Raw genomic sequence first — 18,863 nt, forward strand, 5'->3', positions numbered from 1 at the left:
AATGACTGCACAATGTCAGGCAAGGCAAGCGTCTATGACAACAATGGCAGCTCCCTCCTACGACCGCCTACAATGTTTTTCGCACCCTTTTACCTGTAAACCTTTTGAGCTTCACTCAGTGAAACTTGGTTACCAATCCAGGCAAAGAGCAGAGATCAGTGACATCATCTCACCCTGTGAGGTCACGTGGTCATGACTTTAACTCTGACGTCACACGTGCTCGCCTTGTTAATGATACATACTGAACCTTTGCTTTCTACCAATGCTTGAATCACCTGTGGTCTGTGAGTTTATCGTACAAATCTACTGGAACTAAACTACCTAAGGGTATTTTGCACCATTTTGGGAAAAGTGTGGAAATGTCTTTCGTCAAGAAAACTAGTGTACACCTCTTGGTGACATTGGTTTTGTCCTGCCATCTAGCAGCTTCAGTCAAGGTCTACAGCATCTCTGAGGGAACGGACAATGACATAATTTTTCTCACCTCACTTCGAACCAATTATTCAGAATATCACTCCGAAATGTATTCTGGGCATTTTGACTGCTTATTCCATCGCAATGGAGGGTTTGTCGACGTACATTGCTTAAAAACTGGACAGGCTGAAAGGTTTAGAGTAACAGTAAGCAGAGATGAGTTGACCGTCACTCTCACAGTCAAAGATGTCCGAAAGGAAGACAAAGGATCATACATATTACTTGTTGCAGGAAGCAGGAACGGTGAAATAGATCATGAAGTCGTAGATGTATACGTCGATGTAATCACTCCACCTGGACCAGTTGAGTGTGAGAACGTGTCATCATCGTATTCACCAGACTGGGTTGAGGTACACTGCTTTGTTCCTCTAGGAATGGATTCGAATCCCCTAGGATATATCGCCTGCTCAAAGATGTCATAAAGGCGCCATCGTTTGGTAGACCAGAACACTCGGTGGATACCATTCAAGCTTCCTTCTGGATGGACGTCAAGTCTTCGATGAACTGCTGCTCATTTGCACCACAGTGTGAGAAAATAAGAAGTGGTTTAAACCCAAACAAGAATGCTTGAAACGAGTGCCTACACACAAATATTATTCATTCAAATATCATATCATATCATATTGAATGTATACAGAATTGCTAATTTTCGTACAGAATCTTACGTATTTAGTGTTGATTTAACTTTAGAATAGAGCATTATTGCAGCCACCTGATCTCTTGCAACCTCCCTCCCTAAGAAAATTAATATCGATAAATAAGAAATGTAAAGGAGGATACTTCCATACCTCCTAAAGAAGCCCGGATGTAACCAAGCTCTACCCATCACATTTATTACATAAAATTGGGGGTCCGACACGTTCCAGGGACCTTGTGTTATCATGTAGTATTTTAAATATGCCCACTTACATTTTTTCTTTTTTTTTTCTAAGCTATAGAAAGTGGAAAAATTGATGAAATGTTATATCATGGACTTACTATATATAAAATTGTACACATGGACGGTCATCATTTCCTTAATTAATGCGTGCCTTTGTCTTTGTAAAAACTGTCACAAAAGCATTTTGAACATTCTTCTCTGCTTTGATCTTATGAAATCCGCCGCAGACAAGCTGGGGGAAAAAACACAAAGCAGCTTTGAAAAATCTATGAACTAAATGCAAAGAAGAAAACAAATGATTTAAATCAAGGAAAATGCATGTGCAGTTGTGGTATGTATCACCGCTCAGACATTTTCATTAGCTAAATGCAGGTACTTTTGAAGGGATAGCTAAGTTTTTAGCTATTACATTGATCATGACTTGTTATCTCATATCCCACCTTTTTCTCACATTTTTCCAGAGTAAAAACAGATAGCAAGGCAAGGGGATATCTCTGTCTTACTATCAGGCAAAGTCATATGTGTGAGCGCTAGTGAGCGAATCGGTAATTTCCAGTCCAATGGAACGAAATCAGTCATGTTCTGAAGTTTGCAGCCAAATAAGACCAGAATAAGGGAAGCAGTTCTTTTGTCAGTGAGGATGCATGATTATTCAATCATCATTTTAGAGACACCTGTATGTACTCACTGAGATGCGCATAGTCAGTTGGCGGCGGATCTCGTAGTCATACTCCAAAGTGGTAGCTTTCGTTGAAAGTCCATTCGTTAGTAGGTCCATGGTTATATTCACCCTGTAAACTCGCCATTTTTGAACATGTATTAGTATCATGATAATGATAACATCAACAAGAAGGTTTTCGACCGAACAACTAGACTACACAACTTCCTTATCAAAAGCAACAGAAGAATGGGTTAATTAGCTTGATCAGAGGAATGAAGGCATTTAATCCGTCATAATCCATTTGTACAAGACTTGACATTATGGTCCGATGGCAGGGATCACTGCCGCGGAATTATATGTCTGGCTACCATTTCTTTGTTTGGTATGGTATGGTTTGGTGTTTTTATATTTGTTAACTAAAAGCTTTTTTTAATAAGTACCTGAGATACGTTGTGTTCAACTAACGATCATATAGGTGGTGAGATTAGTAATTTTGATGGATAACATTATGACACAAGAAAGGTCTAACAATTTATTGTCATGGCAACGGCGTAAATCCGTACTGAGGAGTGGGGGGGGGGGGGGGATGGTCACCATCACCACGATTACAAGCCCGTCTATACATAACCGGACCGGCGCAGCCTTGGGGGGGGGGGGGGAAGCTTGGTGCCCCCCCCCCCCACACGCACACTTTACAGGGATCGGATGTCCCACTCTTTTGCATGAAATATAAAGTGGGAGGAAAGTGGCAGCAAAAATAATGACGACTTTTTGTTCTTGTTGTTGCTTTTTTTTTTTTTTGCTTGTCAGATGACTTGCGGCGGAAAATCAGACCTTAAAAGTATGAAGACATTTTTTGTTTTTGAAATAATATGAGAGGGAGCGGAGCGACCGAACGGGGAGATGGTGTGTAGGGGGGGGGGGTGTATCCCTCTCCCACACGAGGAAGATTTTGCATTTTCAAACCTGAAATTCAGCGATCTGGCGCACACTTTTGGTGAAATTTTTGTTTTTTCTTCTTTAAAAAAAAAACAATAGAAAATGAAATATTCAAAATATATTATTGAATGACTAAATCGTGGTATTTCAGGTCTTGCTCCGCCTGTGCGACATCATTGCGAAGGCCTACTAAATAGTTGGGCCTATCACCGGCGGAGACAGGATTTGATCTTATAGGGGGAGCGGTTATGAGATCGTGAGGGAGCGAAGCAAGTGAGGGGGGGGGGGGAGGGTATGGTAGGGGGTTTCCCCCTCCCACGGTGAAATATTTTTACATTGAAAATTTTGACAGTTTGTAGCTATATTCTTCGCTTTGGAAATTAAGGGGGGGCACACCGGGCGCAACTGCTGTCAATCACTGGCAGCAACATCAGGAGAATGGCATAGCGATTAAATGCGAGCGAGCGGAGCGAGCGAGCTTGAAAATTTTGACATAATACTTTTACAGTCTAAAAACTGCCGTTTGTAGATATACTTCTTTGCTTTGAAAATTAAGGGGGGCCGCACCGGGCGCAACTGCTGTCAATCACTGACAGCAACATCAGGAGAATGGTATAGCGATTCAATGCGAGCGAGCGGAGCGAGCGAGCTTGAAAATTGTGAAATTTTACAGTCCAAAAACTGCCGTTTGTGGCTGTATTTTTTCGCTTTGGAAATTAAGGGGGGCGCACCGGGTGCAACTGCTGGCAGTTACTGGCAGCAACATCAGGGGAATGGCATAACGATTAAATGCGAGCGAGCTAAGCGAGTGAGCTTGAAAATTTTGACTTTTTACAGTCCCAAAACTGTCGTTTGTAGCTATATTTTTCGATTTGGAAATTAAGTGGGGGCGCACCGGGCACAACTGCTGGCAATTACTGGCAGCAACATCAGGAGAATGGCATAACGATTAAATGCGAGCGAGCGAAGCGAGCGAGTTTGAAAATTTTGACATTTTACAGTCCCTAAGGTGCTGTTTGTGGCTGTATTTTTTCGCTTTGGAAATTAAGGGGGGGGGGAGCACACCGGGCGCAACTGCCGGCAATTACTGGTAGCAACATCAGGAGAATGGTATAACGATTAAATGCGAGCGAGCGAAGCGAGTGAGCTTGAAAATTTAGATATTTTACAGTCCCCCAAACTGTCGTTTGTGGCTGTATTTTTTTCGCTTTGGAAATTAAGGGGGGCGCACCGGGCGAAAACTACTGGCAGTTACTAGCAGCAACATCAGGAGAATGGCATAACAAAGCGAGTGAGCTTGAAAATTTTGACTTTTTACAGTCCCAAAACTGTCGTTTGTAGCTATATTTTTCGATTTGGAAATTAAGGGGGGGGCGCACCGGGCACAACTGCTGGCAATTACTGGCAGCATGCAACATCAGGAGAATGGCATAACAATTGAATGCGAGCGAGCGAAGCGAGCGAGTTTGAAAATTTTGACATTTTACAGTCCCCAAAGTGCCGTTTGTGGCTGTATTTTTTCGCTTTGGAAATTAAGGGGGGGGGGGAGAATCAGGGTATTAAAGTACCATTCAGTGACCGGTCGACAACTGGTGACGGAAAATCGAATATTGCGTGGAAATCCCGTCGCCCGTCTGCTATTTCAACGGGAAAATGAATAAAATATCGATATCCTATTTTCAACTGAAAGTGGAACACGGGATAATGGATTTGCTCTGAAATCCTGTTTTCCGTGTTTCATTATTATGAAATGGCGGAAAATGACTCAAAATCCTATTTTCTCAATATTTCATAAAATAGGAAATGGAAAACAGGATATCGGTTCGATATTCGTTTTTCCATTTTCCATTTGCAACGAGCGACGGGATATTGAAGACCACCCCCAACGGCCACTTTATTTCGACACATAAATCAGTGGTAGCGGTTCGGTACTATTCAGCGTCTAGAAGAAGACTATACCTTGGCTACGATATGCTATATGCACCTCATCATACTATCCAGCCGGCACTGCTAGGGTCTCTTCCCACCTCCCTGGGTGTAGCTCTTTGTAGCGACGTGCTCTGCTGCGAAACGACAAGTTTGTAGAGACTTCCGACCGTAATTATGCGATATTTCCATCTACGGAAAACCTTCTTCTTCTCCGACTGAAACTGAGATGAAATCGGTTACATTTTTGTAACCGCTTCCTTACCGACCTTCAAAGAATTGGAGTAATCGTTATTATTCAAATACTTTTCAGAGAAATTGAAAAGTGGATTCCATATTTTAGTCATATTATATGCAATTTCGTGTGTAGCGTACTGTGTGTATTGGTTGCGGATATAACAACCCAGGTAACATGCCCATATGGGTTGCATGTGGGCCCAATATGGGTTTGAATATGGGTCCCACATGGGTATGCCCATATGGGACCCCTAGGATTTTGCACCCAAGATTTACACGGGACCCATATGAGTTCCCGCCGGGGCCCATGTGGGTAATGTATGTGGTAAATATGTGGGCACTATGAGGGTTTTCCCATATGGGCTTTAGCTGGGAAATCATCATGGGTCCCACATGGGTATGCCGATATGGGGCCCCTAGGATTTTGCACCCAAGATTTACATGGGACCCATATGGGCAATCCCAAATGACACATATGGGTTCCTTGTGGGACCCATCTGGGCAACGTATGTGGTAAATATGTGGGCACTGTGTGGGTTATCCCATATGGGCTTTGTGTGGGGTTTCATCATGGGTCCCACATGGGTATGCCCATATGGGGCCCCTAGGATTTTGCACCTAAGATTTACATGGGACCCATATGGGCGATCCCGAATGACACATATGGGTTCCTTGTGGGACCCATCTGGGCAACGTATGTGGTAAATATGTGGGCACTGTGTGGGTTATCCTATATGGGCTTTTGGTGGGGTTTCATCATGGGTCCCACATGGGTATGCCCATATGGAGCCCCTAGTATTTTGCAGATTTACATGGGACCCATATGGGCAATCCAAAATGACCCATATGGGGTCCCAATGGGACCCATCTTGGTATATGTATGTGGTAAATATGTGGGCACCATGTGGGTTCCCCATATGGGCTTCAGATGGGGTTTCACCATGGGTCCCACATGCGTATGCATATATGGGGCCCCTAGGAATTTGCACCCAAGATTTACATGGGACCCATATGGGAGATCCAAGATGGCACATATAGGTACACCGTGGGTCCCATCTGGGTAACGTGGCTAACATTTTTGCAAACGGTGAGTTTACCATATCGTGTCTTTAACCTATGGAACAGGCCTACCTCATTATGATTAACCACAGCTTGCCCAGCGGCAATGGCAGGAGACACTGGCACGTTGAGTTGATGGAAAACTGACACCAAACCTCTGTTATGAGCAGTCCACATATTGTGTAGATTTTGTGTTTATTTCTTCGATGAACAGCCCTAGTAAGGTACGTGGCACATCTACGAAAGCTACCTAAATACCATGTAAACATAATGTATATACACTGTACATCCACCACCACCAATGACCTACACATAGAGAGGTGTTATTCCCCCAATTCACTCTTGAATGTATGTAGTCAATAGATCAAGTATCTTATTCAAAGTGAATATACAGTGTATTTGTGCATTGTTCTAATTGATATCTGTTGACTTGCGTCCCTCAGCTGGATATAGGCATTCATAATATTACTTGATAAACAAGCGTAAAAGCTAGAAATCGTGAGATATTTTTAACAGCTTCTGTAAGGGGAATAATACCTAAACTATACGTGTTGATTGGGTGAATGCAGCAATATGAAAAGAACAGTTTAGTAAGGTTTGAAGAAAATTGCACAATTCTGTCAAAAATAATGCCCTTTGGAAATGTTGGTGTTGCCATCTAATTCTCCCTGAACCTGTGCTGCATGTAAATCCCATATGGGCATTTGTATATCTTACCCAGATGGTTCTACCCAGGTTGACCCCATATGAAACCCATATAAGCATTTACATCTATTCCCGAGATGGGTTTGCCCAGGTCATTCCCATATGATACCCAAATAGATTATGCTCATCTCTTACCCAGATGGGTTTGCCCAGTTCATTCCAGTATGGTACCCACATCATCTCCTACCCAAATGGGTTTGCCCAGTTCATTCCAATATTTCACCCACATAAGTATGTTAATCTCATGCCCAGTTCATTCCCATAACGTACCCAAATAGATATGTCCATCTCTAACCCAGATGGGTTTACCAAGTTCATTCCCGTATGACACCCACACAGATATGTTCATCTCTTACCCAGACATGGTTGCGCAGTTCATTCCAATAATATGGTATACCCTCATAGATATGTTAATCTATTACCCAGATGGGTTTGCCCAGTTCTTTCCCAAATGGTATAGCCAAGAAGATATGTTCAGCTCTTACTCAAATGGGTTTGCCCAGTTCATTCCAACATGGTACCACATAAATATGCTTATCTCCTACCCAGATTTTTGCTCAGTTCATTCCATATGGACCCACATAATTATGTTCATCTCTTGCCCAGATGAGTTGCCCAGTTCATTCTAATATGGTACCTAGTGGTATGTTCATCTATTACCCAGATGGGTGCCTAGGTTTTTCTTATAAGGTTCCAAAAAGATATGATCAGCTCTTACCCAGATGGGTCACAAGTTGCTAACTTCATTCCCATATGGTACCCACACAGATAGGTTCATCCGTCACCCAGATGAGTTTGCCCATTTCTTCCCATATGGTACCCACATAGATATGTTCAGCTCTTACCCAGATGGGTTACCCAGTTCATTCCAATATGCTGCCCATAGAGATAATCATGTTCACCTCTAACCCAGCTGGGTTTGCCCACTTCATATCCACATGAAACCCATATGTAATTGACAGATCTCACACAGATCGGTTTGCCCAGTTGTATCCCTATGTATGCATATGGGCATCGGTATCTCATCCATATGGGTTTGCTCATTCCATGCCCATATGGAGACCGTATAGGCATATAGGATACATGTATTACACAGGTGGGTTAACCCATTTACTTCCCATTTGGAGTCATATGGGCATTACATGTACTGCCCAGATGGTTTCCCTATTCATTTCCCATGTGAAACCCGTATGGGCATTTACTTATTTTACCCAGATGGGTTTGCCCAGCTCATTCCCATATGAAACCCATATAGATATTTACATATCTCACCCAGATGGGTTTGCCCATTTATTTCACATGTGTAACCCATATAGACATTTACTTATTTTACCAAGATGGGTTTCCCCAGCTTATTCCCATATGAAGCCCATATAGATATTTCCATATCTCACCCACATGGATTTGCCCATTTATTTCTCGCACGAAACCCACATGGACATTCACTTATTTTACCCAGATGGGTATGCCCTGCTCATTCCCATATGAAGCCCATATGGATATTACATTATTACCCATATGGATTCACGCAGTAGATTCCCATATGGAATGCATATGGGCATTGCATATTTTACCCAGATAGCTTTTCCCATTTTGTACCCATATGAAACCCATATGGGTATTTACATATCTTGCCCAGATGGATTTACCCATTTTGTTCACATGTGTAACCCATATGGGCATTTAACAATCTTGCCAGATGGGTTTGCGCAGCTCATTTCCATTATGATACCCACATGGGCAGTCCCATTTAAAAACCCATATGGGGTTATCCCATATGGGTCTGATGCTAGATACATATGGGATTTACCTAACCCAGATGGCCCACGTGGCCCGGAGTATGCCTTATGGGTCCCATATGGGCATGTTACCTGGGAACGTGCAAAGCGATGCAAATTGCATGGAACGCGAGATAAAAATCACATTTCTATACGGTGGGCAGTAAAAGTATTGAATATCAACCATCAATAAGCACCTCATATGAACAATCAACTATCAATTAAATAAACTACCAACTATGCGTGAGTAAGCATCTATCAATTTGTCAACAATCAAAGTTCAACTTTTAACTACTCTATCAATAACCAACGTCCAGCTGCACTGTACAGTAGTAAAAATGAGATATGAACTATTAACTATAGCAAATATCAAGTAGAAACTAACTATACACAGTCAGGAAAATAGCATCAACTTTGCACCTTTAAAGTTGCAGACGAATGGCCCTGATTTGAAAGGTGCAAAGTTGTACTTGTAAAGGTGCTCCCATTGTGACAACGTGCAAAGTTCAACCTATATTTCTCAGAGTGTATAGCAAACTATAACTATAACACTAAAACACACACTATACTACACTACACTATAACAAACAATTGGCTAATCAACTATCAATATCAATAAACAACTGATATTTATGATAAAATATCATCAATAAGGTCTGAACTATACCAGTTATCACCTTACAACTCTCCTCTTGGTTTCTAAACAAGTCTGTGATTGATTTGATTTTTTCTTTCTTTCTCAGTCTCTCTTTTGGAGGGGGCGACAATTTGAAAACTTATTCATTTTCTTTCAAAAACAAAAACAAAAAAATTGTGTTAGACATTTGAATCTATGACATCATTGCCTTTACCTTTTTGAAAACGTGGTTGTGCCGAATGACACTGACTAGTAAAAGCATGAGACATTTTGAAGGCACATGTTTCTTACAAGGCTTCGTACCGCTTTTAGATGTTCGCATGACTTCGTTCTATTCTTTTACATCACAGGTGTATAGCTTTATCATATTGCAAACTTGTGGTGGCAAAGAAAAACAAACAAATGCTGAAGAACAAGCAGAGTTTGTCGAATTCCTACACATCTAGTGGCGCAGCTGTTCAACTAAATAAATATCATTCCCATTATGACTCGCCTTGTTGGATGCTGCTGATGTATGCTTAGTATCCTCTTTGTCTCCCTATCAAAGGGATGTGCCACTTAAGTGTAGTATGGTGAATTTAAAGGTAGGGGATACCTTTTACAGACCTCCCAAAATGCAGCAAAACATTAAATATGAACCTCAGGGGAATTGTTTAGGCCACTGCTGAGAAATTTGGAAGTCAACAGTTATCTACAATTTGAATAATGCAAAAAACTCAACTACTCAGTAGTTCTGTGTGTCAGCCACACTTAAGCCTTTTTGTTGCAGTCTTCTGTATTTTTATCTATATAAACTCAAATCTAAAAGTATAAGAGCTGATGTAATAACATATAGAGTGTGTGGCAAGAATGTATATGGAAATGTTTGTAAGTTTTGATGAACATTCTTCACAAAATATACATGATGGACACACATGCAGTGCATGGGTCTGCAAAGGTAGCCTAGTAATGTACTGGAATTTACGGTGAGCCCCGAAGAAAAATTCAATTCAAAATCTAACGGTCAATAAAAATGTACTAAATGTTACCTTCCACTTTCAATACTTTATGGGAGTTTCTAACATGATACTCTCTTCAACATACCACTGTATTTATACAACTCTTCATTTAAGGCATGCAAATGGGATTCCCTACCTTTAAAGAAGGCGATTACAGGCAGAAAATTTTAACAATAATGTTTAATTTAAAACGGGAACTTGGGAATATCTCGGGATATCGACAGGGCATCGCTCAGGCATCGCTGGGGTTTTACAGCCTGCTCGACAACTTCACAAACTTCTCGGCGGTCCCAAAATTTCAGCGACGACCGAGCAGGCTACAAATCGGTCGGTCGCCGCTCTCAGTTGTAACCGTAGCCTGAGCAAAAGGATTAAAGGGGAAGGCTAGTAACTGATCAGTGGGAATCAGTGGAAATGCTGGAAGATGATTGTTCCAATCCTTATGGGATTCATTCAAGAGTTCATTGTATATCTATTGTTGTGTGAAAATGATTTGCTTCAGAATGGTCTCATATTCAAGTAATGTGCAGTTTAATGCTTCCAGCTTAGCGTCCCTGGTCAGTGACGGTGCATTAATCTGCACATTACTTGAATATGAGACCGTTCTGAGGCAAATCATTTTCACACAACAATAGATATATAATGAACTCTTGAATGAATCCCATAAGGATTGGAACAATCATCTCCCAGCATTTCCATTGATTCCCACTGATCAGTTACTAGCCTTCCCCTTTAAGCAAAAAAAAAAACAAAACAAACAAACAAACAAACAAACAAAACATAAACAAGAACAAAACAGAAACAAAAAACAAAATACAAAAAACAAACGACACTCTGTTTTCTAATACTAAAATTTGACTTCATTAATACGAAAGGAAATAAGAGTGCAGTTTAGTATTGCTGATAATACACACACACACACACACACACACACACACAATACACTGCATCATGCTCCTGCGCTTTCTAGTTTTAATGTAATAAAGTTCGCCATTGTCAAAGGTATGCAAATCATCTCATTTCCGCTGACACAACTTCAACAATTCTAACGGACAGATTATATTTGACGGACGACTGCCCTTAAATTTTCCAACTGACAGTATACTATTACCCAATGAGCATTTTCTCCTACCGAAGCAATGAATTCGAGTCTTAAAACAATCGTTTGACACGAGCCACGTTCACAATGACCAATCAGATACTCGTATGGCGGCATATAAAAAGATGGGTAGGTTATCGGTAACAATGATGGAACTTCACAAATAATCTCTACTTTGAACTGGATAGGTGACGTACGAGTATGGGAATAAATGGAGAGGAAATAATCGTGTGCTGCCATCTATTGTTCAATGACTGCACAATGTCAGGCAAGGCAAGCGTCTATGACAACAATGGCAGCTCCCTCCTACGACCGCCTACAATGTTTTTCGCACCCTTTTACCTGTAAACCTTTTGAGCTTCACTCAGTGAAACTTGGTTACCAATCCAGGCAAAGAGCAGAGATCAGTGACATCATCTCACCCTGTGAGGTCACGTGGTCATGACTTTAACTCTGACGTCACACGTGCTCGCCTTGTTAATGATACATACTGAACCTTTGCTTTCTACCAATGCTTGAATCACCTGTGGTCTGTGAGTTTATCGTACAAATCTACTGGAACTAAACTACCTAAGGGTATTTTGCACCATTTTGGGAAAAGTGTGGAAATGTCTTTCGTCAAGAAAACTAGTGTACACCTCTTGGTGACATTGGTTTTGTCCTGCCATCTAGCAGCTTCAGTCAAGGTCTACAGCATCTCTGAGGGAACGGACAATGACATAATTTTTCTCACCTCACTTCGAACCAATTATTCAGAATATCACTCCGAAATGTATTCTGGGCATTTTGACTGCTTATTCCATCGCAATGGAGGGTTTGTCGACGTACATTGCTTAAAAACTGGACAGGCTGAAAGGTTTAGAGTAACAGTAAGCAGAGATGAGTTGACCGTCACTCTCACAGTCAAAGATGTCCGAAAGGAAGACAAAGGATCATACATATTACTTGTTGCAGGAAGCAGGAACGGTGAAATAGATCATGAAGTCGTAGATGTATACGTCGATGTAATCACTCCACCTGGACCAGTTGAGTGTGAGAACGTGTCATCATCGTATTCACCAGACTGGGTTGAGGTACACTGCTTTGTTCCTCTAGGAATGGATTCGAATCCCCTAGGATATATCGCCTGCTCAAAGATGTCATAAAGGCGCCATCGTTTGGTAGACCAGAACACTCGGTGGATACCATTCAAGCTTCCTTCTGGATGGACGTCAAGTCTTCGATGAACTGCTGCTCATTTGCACCACAGTGTGAGAAAATAAGAAGTGGTTTAAACCCAAACAAGAATGCTTGAAACGAGTGCCTACACACAAATATTATTCATTCAAATATCATATCATATCATATTGAATGTATACAGAATTGCTAATTTTCGTACAGAATCTTACGTATTTAGTGTTGATTTAACTTTAGAATAGAGCATTATTGCAGCCACCTGATCTCTTGCAACCTCCCTCCCTAAGAAAATTAATATCGATAAATAAGAAATGTAAAGGAGGATACTTCCATACCTCCTAAAGAAGCCCGGATGTAACCAAGCTCTACACATCACATTTATTACATAAAATTGGGGGTCCGACACGTTCCAGGGACCTTGTGTTATCATGTAGTATTTTAAATATGCCCACTTACATTTTTTCTTTTTTTTTCTAAGCTATAGAAAGTGGAAAAATTGATGAAATGTTATATCATGGACTTACTATATATAAAATTGTACACATGGACGGTCATCATTTCCTTAATTAATGCGTGCCTTTGTCTTTGTAAAAACTGTCACAAAAGCATTTTGAACATTCTTCTCTGCTTTGATCTTATGAAATCCGCCGCAGACAAGCTGGGGGAAAAAACACAAAGCAGCTTTGAAAAATCTATGAACTAAATGCAAAGAAGAAAACAAATGATTTAAATCAAGGAAAATGCATGTGCAGTTGTGGGTATGTATCACCGCTCAGACATTTTCATTAGCTAAATGCAGGTACTTTTGAAGGGATAGCTAAGTTTTTAGCTATTACATTGATCATGACTTGTTATCTCATATCCCACCTTTTTCTCACATTTTTCCAGAGTAAAAACAGATAGCAAGGCAAGGGGATATCTCTGTCTTACTATCAGGCAAAGTCATATGTGTGAGCGCTAGTGAGCGAATCGGTAATTTCCAGTCCAATGGAACGAAATCAGTCATGTTCTGAAGTTTGCAGCCAAATAAGACCAGAATAAGGGAAGCAGTTCTTTTGTCAGTGAGGATGCATGATTATTCAATCATCATTTTAGAGACACCTGTATGTACTCACTGAGATGCGCATAGTCAGTTGGCGGCGGATCTCGTAGTCATACTCCAAAGTGGTAGCTTTCGTTGAAAGTCCATTCGTTAGTAGGTCCATGGTTATATTCACCCTGTAAACTCGCCATTTTGAACATGTATTAGTATCATGATAATGATAACATCAACAAGAAGGTTTTCGACCGAACAACTAGACTACACAACTTCCTTATCAAAAGCAACAGAAGAATGGGTTAATTAGCTTGATCAGAGGAATGAAGGCATTTAATCCGTCATAATCCATTTGTACAAGACTTGACATTATGGTCCGATGGCAGGGATCACTGCCGCGGAATTATATGTCTGGCTACCATTTCTTTGTTTGGTATGGTATGGTTTGGTGTTTTTATATTTGTTAACTAAAAGCTTTTTTTAATAAGTACCTGAGATACGTTGTGTTCAACTAACGATCATATAGGTGGTGAGATTAGTAATTTTGATGGATAACATTATGACACAAGAAAGGTCTAACAATTTATTGTCATGGCAACGGCGTAAATCCGTACTGAGGAGTGGGGGGGGGGGGGGGATGGTCACCATCACCACGATTACAAGCCCGTCTATACATAACCGGACCGGCGCAGCCTTGGGGGGGGGGGGGGGGGGGAAGCTTGGTGCCCCCCCCCCCCCACACGCACACTTTACAGGGATCGGATGTCCCACTCTTTTGCATGAAATATAAAGTGGGAGGAAAGTGGCAGCAAAAATAATGACGACTTTTTGTTCTTGTTGTTGCTTTTTTTTTTTTTTGCTTGTCAGATGACTTGCGGCGGAAAATCAGACCTTAAAAGTATGAAGACATTTTTTGTTTTTGAAATAATATGAGAGGGAGCGGAGCGACCGAACGGGGAGATGGTGTGTAGGGGGGGGGGGTGTATCCCTCTCCCACACGAGGAAGATTTTGCATTTTCAAACCTGAAATTCAGCGATCTGGCGCACACTTTTGGTGAAATTTTTGTTTTTTCTTCTTTAAAAAAAAAACAATAGAAAATGAAATATTCAAAATATATTATTGAATGACTAAATCGTGGTATTTCAGGTCTTGCTCCGCCTGTGCGACATCATTGCGAAGGCCTACTAAATAGTTGGGCCTATCACCGGCGGAGACAGGATTTGATCTTATAGGGGGAGCGGTTATGAGATCGTGAGGGAGCGAAGCAAGTGAGGGGGGGGGGGGTATGGTAGGGGTTTCCCCCTCCCACGGTGAAATATTTTTACATTGAAAATTTTGACAGTTTGTAGCTATATTCTTCGCTTTGGAAATTAAGGGGGGGCACACCGGGCGCAACTGCTGTCAATCACTGGCAGCAACATCAGGAGAATGGCATAGCGATTAAATGCGAGCGAGCGGAGCGAGCGAGCTTGAAAATTTTGACATAATACTTTTACAGTCTAAAAACTGCCGTTTGTAGATATACTTCTTTGCTTTGAAAATTAAGGGGGGCCGCACCGGGCGCAACTGCTGTCAATCACTGACAGCAACATCAGGAGAATGGTATAGCGATTCAATGCGAGCGAGCGGAGCGAGCGAGCTTGAAAATTGTGAAATTTTACAGTCCAAAAACTGCCGTTTGTGGCTGTATTTTTTCGCTTTGGAAATTAAGGGGGGCGCACCGGGTGCAACTGTGGCAGGTACTGGCAGCAACATCAGGGGAATGGCATAACGATTAAATGCGAGCGAGCTAAGCGAGTGAGCTTGAAAATTTTGACTTTTTACAGTCCCAAAACTGTCGTTTGTAGCTATATTTTTCGATTTGGAAATTAAGTGGGGGCGCACCGGGCACAACTGCTGGCAATTACTGGCAGCAACATCAGGAGAATGGCATAACGATTAAATGCGAGCGAGCGAAGCGAGCGAGTTTGAAAATTTTGACATTTTACAGTCCCTAAGGTGCTGTTTGTGGCTGTATTTTTTCGCTTTGGAAATTAAGGGGGGGGGAGCACACCGGGCGCAACTGCCGGCAATTACTGGTAGCAACATCAGGAGAATGGTATAACGATTAAATGCGAGCGAGCGAAGCGAGTGAGCTTGAAAATTTAGATATTTTACAGTCCCCCAAACTGTCGTTTGTGGCTGTATTTTTTTCGCTTTGGAAATTAAGGGGGGCGCACCGGGCGAAAACTACTGGCAGTTACTAGCAGCAACATCAGGAGAATGGCATAACAAAGCGAGTGAGCTTGAAAATTTTGACTTTTTACAGTCCCAAAACTGTCGTTTGTAGCTATATTTTTCGATTTGGAAATTAAGGGGGGCGCACCGGGCACAACTGCTGGCAATTACTGGCAGCATGCAACATCAGGAGAATGGCATAACAATTGAATGCGAGCGAGCGAAGCGAGCGAGTTTGAAAATTTTGACATTTTACAGTCCCCAAAGTGCCGTTTGTGGCTGTATTTTTTCGCTTTGGAAATTAAGGGGGGGGGGAGAATCAGGGTATTAAAGTACCATTCAGTGACCGGTCGACAACTGGTGACGGAAAATCGAATATTGCGTGGAAATCCCGTCGCCCGTCTGCTATTTCAACGGGAAAATGAATAAAATATCGATATCCTATTTTCAACTGAAAGTGGAACACGGGATAATGGATTTGCTCTGAAATCCTGTTTTCCGTGTTTCATTATTATGAAATGGCGGAAAATGACTCAAAATCCTATTTTCTCAATATTTCATAAAATAGGAAATGGAAAACAGGATATCGGTTCGATATTCGTTTTTCCATTTTCCATTTGCAACGAGCGACGGGATATTGAAGACCACCCCCAACGGCCACTTTATTTCGACACATAAATCAGTGGTAGCGGTTCGGTACTATTCAGCGTCTAGAAGAAGACTATACCTTGGCTACGATATGCTATATGCACCTCATCATACTATCCAGCCGGCACTGCTAGGGTCTCTTCCCACCTCCCTGGGTGTAGCTCTTTGTAGCGACGTGCTCTGCTGCGAAACGACAAGTTTGTAGAGACTTCCGACCGTAATTATGCGATATTTCCATCTACGGAAAACCTTCTTCTTCTCCGACTGAAACTGAGATGAAATCGGTTACATTTTTGTAACCGCTTCCTTACCGACCTTCAAAGAATTGGAGTAATCGTTATTATTCAAATACTTTTCAGAGAAATTGAAAAGTGGATTCCATATTTTAGTCATATTATATGCAATTTCGTGTGTAGCGTACTGTGTGTATTGGTTGCGGATATAACAACCCAGGTAACATGCCCATATGGGTTGCATGTGGGCCCAATATGGGTTTGAATATGGGTCCCACATGGGTATGCCCATATGGGACCCCTAGGATTTTGCACCCAAGATTTACACGGGACCCATATGAGTTCCCGCCGGGGCCCATGTGGGTAATGTATGTGGTAAATATGTGGGCACTATGAGGGTTTTCCCATATGGGCTTTAGCTGGGAAATCATCATGGGTCCCACATGGGTATGCCCATATGGGGCCCCTAGGATTTTGCACCCAAGATTTACATGGGACCCATATGGGCAATCCCAAATGACACATATGGGTTCCTTGTGGGACCCATCTGGGCAACGTATGTGGTAAATATGTGGGCACTGTGTGGGTTATCCCATATGGGCTTTGTGTGGGGTTTCATCATGGGTCCCACATGGGTATGCCCATATGGGGCCCCTAGGATTTTGCACCTAAGATTTACATGGGACCCATATGGGCGATCCCGAATGACACATATGGGTTCCTTGTGGGACCCATCTGGGCAACGTATGTGGTAAATATGTGGGCACTGTGTGGGTTATCCTATATGGGCTTTTGGTGGGGTTTCATCATGGGTCCCACATGGGTATGCCCATGGAGCCCCTAGTATTTTGCAGATTTACATGGGACCCATATGGGCAATCCAAAATGACCCATATGGGGTCCCAATGGGACCCATCTTGGTATATGTATGTGGTAAATATGTGGGCACCATGTGGGTTCCCCATATGGGCTTCAGATGGGGTTTCACCATGGGTCCCACATGCGTATGCATATATGGGGCCCCTAGGAATTTGCACCCAAGATTTACATGGGACCCATATGGGAGATCCAAGATGGCACATATAGGTACACCGTGGGTCCCATCTGGGTAACGTGGCTAACATTTTTGCAAACGGTGAGTTTACCATATCGTGTCTTTAACCTATGGAACAGGCCTACCTCATTATGATTAACCACAGCTTGCCCAGCGGCAATGGCAGGAGACACTGGCACGTTGAGTTGATGGAAACTGACACCAAACCTCTGTTATGAGCAGTCCACATATTGTGTAGATTTTGTGTTTATTTCTTCGATGAACAGCCCTAGTAAGGTACGTGGCACATCTACGAAAGCTACCTAAATACCATGTAAACATAATGTATATACACTGTACATCCACCACCACCAATGACCTACACATAGAGAGGTGTTATTCCCCCAATTCACTCTTGAATGTATGTAGTCAATAGATCAAGTATCTTATTCAAAGTGAATATACAGTGTATTTGTGCATTGTTCTAATTGATATCTGTTGACTTGCGTCCCTCAGCTGGATATAGGCATTCATAATATTACTTGATAAACAAGCGTAAAAGCTAGAAATCGTGAGATATTTTTAACAGCTTCTGTAAGGGGAATAATACCTAAACTATACGTGTTGATTGGGTGAATGCAGCAATATGAAAAGAACAGTTTAGTAAGGTTTGAAGAAAATTGCACAATTCTGTCAAAAATAATGCCCTTTGGAAATGTTGGTGTTGCCATCTAATTCTCCCTGAACCTGTGCTGCATGTAAATCCCATATGGGCATTTGTATATCTTACCCAGATGGTTCTACCCAGGTTGACCCCATATGAAACCCATATAAGCATTTACATCTATTCCCGAGATGGGTTTGCCCAGGTCATTCCCATATGATACCCAAATAGATTATGCTCATCTCTTACCCAGATGGGTTTGCCCAGTTCATTCCAGTATGGTACCCACATCATCTCCTACCCAAATGGGTTTGCCCAGTTCATTCCAATATTTCACCCACATAAGTATGTTAATCTCATGCCCAGTTCATTCCCATAACGTACCCAAATAGATATGTCCATCTCTAACCCAGATGGGTTTACCAAGTTCATTCCCGTATGACACCCACACAGATATGTTCA

The 18,863-nt window shown here is 41.9% G+C and overlaps 1 long non-coding RNA gene across 4 annotated transcripts in view; it reads right to left on the reverse strand.

Moving 5' to 3' along the window:
- Window positions 1–18,863, reverse strand: part of LOC140226615 (uncharacterized) — a 53,955-nt gene that overhangs the window by 18,373 nt on the left and 16,719 nt on the right. For all 4 annotated transcript variants that reach the window (XR_011900994.1, XR_011900991.1, XR_011900992.1 and 1 more), the window contains exons 4-9: window positions 16,551–16,654; window positions 13,685–13,787; window positions 12,339–12,623; window positions 4,914–5,017; window positions 2,043–2,145; window positions 697–981 (exon numbers count right to left, since the gene is read on the reverse strand). This is a non-coding gene — a long non-coding RNA (uncharacterized lncRNA). The remainder of the gene's footprint in view (window positions 1–696; window positions 982–2,042; window positions 2,146–4,913; window positions 5,018–12,338; window positions 12,624–13,684; window positions 13,788–16,550; window positions 16,655–18,863) is intronic.

Source organism: Diadema setosum, chromosome 3 (assembly GCF_964275005.1).
Source record: "Diadema setosum chromosome 3, eeDiaSeto1, whole genome shotgun sequence".
NCBI lineage: Eukaryota > Metazoa > Echinodermata > Echinoidea > Diadematoida > Diadematidae > Diadema > Diadema setosum.